The 3,663-nt window shown below is 33.9% G+C and overlaps 1 long non-coding RNA gene across 1 annotated transcript; it reads left to right on the top strand.

Annotated features, from left to right (window-relative positions):
- Positions 1-229: 229 nt before the first annotated feature.
- On the top strand, positions 230-3,162 carry LOC141697963 (uncharacterized). Its single transcript, XR_012564896.1, has 4 exons — positions 230-415; positions 943-1,010; positions 1,541-1,938; positions 2,160-3,162. It is a non-coding gene; the product is annotated as an uncharacterized LOC141697963 (long non-coding RNA).
- The last annotated feature ends 501 nt before the right edge of the window (positions 3,163-3,663 follow it).

The following is a 3,663-nucleotide window of genomic DNA, read 5'->3' on the forward strand; positions in this document are numbered from 1 at the left end:
ATAAGTAAATAGAAAATAGTATGGGACAACGACGGGGGAGAGAAGTGAAGTACTAGAATTCTCCATCTACTTCCAAATCCTTATCTACATCTCTATTAACAATTTTCTACAATTCACACCATTTTGCCTTCTACCCCTTTTGTTCTAAATTTACTCTTACTCTCAAACTTTTGATCATGATATATCAAAATATAAGATTAACACATCATTTAAAGCTTTGAATCCATACACAATCACAACTCTCTACCTCCCGTTTAATTACTTCTCATACCGCTCCTACACCAACAAAAATAATATAACATCAAATTATAATCCGGTATTATCCGTTTCTCAGTTGTTGATTTTTGCCTCATATTTAACTGTTTTGGTTGATTTGTGCAAGATGGATGTCATGCCAAATTTTCAAGATGAATTGGTAAGTCGTCGTCTTTGTAATACACACACTGATGGATACATAACATTTAAACTGGTGTTACCTACTTTATTTCGATAAGGTTTTATTTAATTAAAATAAATTTTCCCGATCTGCTTATATAAAAATGAAAAGTTTTCATTTGAATCAGATTGAATGAATATGATGTTTAGTGTTTAAGATCGATTTTGATATTGTTTAGGTTTGGGTTGTAGTCTAACTTGGAAATTTCTTGAATTTCATATAAATCTGAAATGGATCATATTGTTCAATATCGATTTTAGATCTGAATTTGTATATGGTATATATTATCAAGATAAAGATTATTATTTTTAGATTACTAGTTTGTATTAAGATTTGAATCAACCAAAAAAATTATTTGACAATTATACTACGGCACAAAATCATAATTATTTTTTATATGCATTTTTCCCAGGATTCATACTATATCTAACATATTCAGCTTGATTCTTTAAATTTTTTGTTATAGAAGTCATTGATCATTTTTTATATAACTGAATCATGTGCAGTAAACAATGAAGAAAATGCTCCAGAAAATATAAATTAAGGTCATCGTGCGAAGGGACGAATTTCACAGGTAATTTCTTTTTATGTTTATTAAATTTATGCAATGTCACTAAATAAATATGAAAAAAAAGAAACTATGAATTATGTCATGTACCACTCCAACTCTCTGTACAAAATCAATACTCGGCTGTAAATGTGCTTATGAAATACCACTCACAGAAAAAGTAGTAAGTACCGCAGGAGAAAAGAGTTTCATACAAACACTCATTCTTTGACTTTCTCATTCTTTTTAAACATAAATAGGGTAATATAGCTAATAGATCAATTCAAGTTCCTTGAAGACTTTGTTTGTAGTTAGCACTATCACTCTGTTACACCCATTAGCAATCAAATAACTATATATATTGAAATGCAAAATTATTTAAAGGAGTCATTATTATAATAGGTTTGAAAGCACATACCTTACTTAGCTGTGTTTTAAAGTATATATTTGTATTATATTTTTATATATACACATTAATTAATTAAATATATATAATATATCCTTCATTTGTTAAAGAAGTTGGAAGCTGTGTAATGATCCAAAGACCACCGTTGTAGTTCTTAGTGGAAGTGAAAGGAGCGTCTTGGACAAGAACTTCGTGAAACAGACCACCGTTGTAGTTCTTAGTGGAAGTGAAAGGAGCGTCTTGGACAAGAACTTCGTGAAACTTCACTTCTTTGGAATTATACAAATACTGAGTTTTGGAGGCAACAATCAAAAGATATTTTACAGCCGGTCCCATCTCTAATGCTTCTGTTGACGTCGTTCAAGGTGTCCGTTCCGTTGAGGTCCGAGCATCTAATGTGACCCAAGGGTGCAACAATGGATAGTATATTGGGAGAATTAATTCGTCACAATGATGTCAAATCTCCGGACTCCAGTAGACTTTGTCTTCTGTATCGTCAACTTTTTGTTGAGTGATGAGGGAATGTTAAAATATTAATATAAGATCCTGGTATGAGAGCTTTATCTAACACCTTAAGTTGTTTTAAAGATTTTAAGATGTACTGTTTTCTTGACAATTAGCAAGTTAGATCTAATATTACACTCTTCTATTTTGTCTGATCATATTTTAATATTGAATACACTTAATTAAATCATTTTATACTCCCTTTTGTTTCTTTATCTTTTCTTATATCATATAAAGTTTAAACCTAACAAAAAGGAATTACGCAGGATATACAGAGGCTGGGGAGTTCCATTATGGAGTTCTTCAAGTACCTTAATCAATGTGGTCACGATTCCAGTTCTCGCAGCTTTTCCCTTGTCGCCTTGGTATATGCACAAATTAGAAAGGACTGTAGCAGCATCCTTTCCCCCCTTTCGTTACCTTCATTAAGTAGCGCCACGAGTGGTGGAATTGCTCCAAAGACACCAATTGTAACTTTGTTTCCGTCCACAACCGAAAGGCTAAACAAGGTGGCAGCTGCATTTTCCTTTGCAACCATGCTTCCTTTCTTCAGCATATACGTTATACCAGGAACTGCACCACAAGATACAATGCTCCATTTGTTGTTCACACATGTGGAAAGGTTAAGGAGTGCAGTAACTATATCTTCTTGGGCGAGCCAATCTGGAGTTGACAGGAAACCTGCAAGTAACTGGATGGCACCAGCTTCAGCAATTGCAAGAAGGCGAATTCCACTAGCAGCAAATCTCTGATCTTCAGGGTTTCCAGATGTAAGCTTGTTCAGAAGAGTATATATCTTGGACCGTTCAGCGGGTGCACATGTGGACGTCGTTTTACTAGGTTGAGGACATTTTTTAGGTGGTTGAACCTCACTTTCCACAGACCACTGAGCTATGAGGCTACGCAAGACATACTTGGGTGTAAGAGAGAAGTTAGTAAGAAATTGTAGTCTTTGGACAAGTGCGATGCCCTGCTTCTATCCACTTCTCGATGGAAGTCCTCTCGTAATTCCAAAACAATGTAGTCAATGCAGAATATAAACTGTTGGAAAAGGTTTACCTGGCATGTCGAAACAAAAACAGAATCAACCAACTGCAGGGATATAGGACAACGAGTAGCTTCTGATACATATCAGTGTCTGTTTGTATGCTGCAACTTTCCTTCAAAGGATATCCCATCTTGGGGTTTTCTGTCTGAACGAAGTCCTTGTATTACAAAATTATAGTTTTGAAGTATCCAACTTGTAAAGACCACACTCTATTTGTAAACTACCACTTTTATTCCATTTTTATTGTCAATGCATTCAAAGTATTTGAACTCAATAATTTCAGAATCATTAATACATTGTTCAGATTTAAGGCTTCACAAGTATGTCAAAAATAAAATATTTGGCAGAAAAAGATTAAGATCACAAAATAGACGTCAAATAAAGAAAGAAATGCAGATACGGCTCTCTCGGTAGTCAGAAATTATCAATCCGTCGACTCTTTTGAACAGTTTCTCTCCTCAGATATAATATTTCCACTCATCAGAGCCTTCTTTATCACCGCATTTGCACCAAGGCCATTGTGAACAATAGAACATAAATTTTTATTTGACATGTGGAATTTGACAGATATGAAATTCGACTTGCAGTCACCAAATTTAACTTCACTATTCTGTGAATTTCTTGTTTAATATGCTATGCAATGAAATTTTTACATATTCATATGGTGTCTTTGAATTGTTAGATACTGAAGCTGCAAGAAATGAATACGCATTTTTCAATGA

The sequence above is a fragment of the Apium graveolens genome, chromosome 11 (genome assembly GCF_009905375.1).
Source record: "Apium graveolens cultivar Ventura chromosome 11, ASM990537v1, whole genome shotgun sequence".
Lineage (NCBI taxonomy): Eukaryota > Viridiplantae > Streptophyta > Magnoliopsida > Apiales > Apiaceae > Apium > Apium graveolens.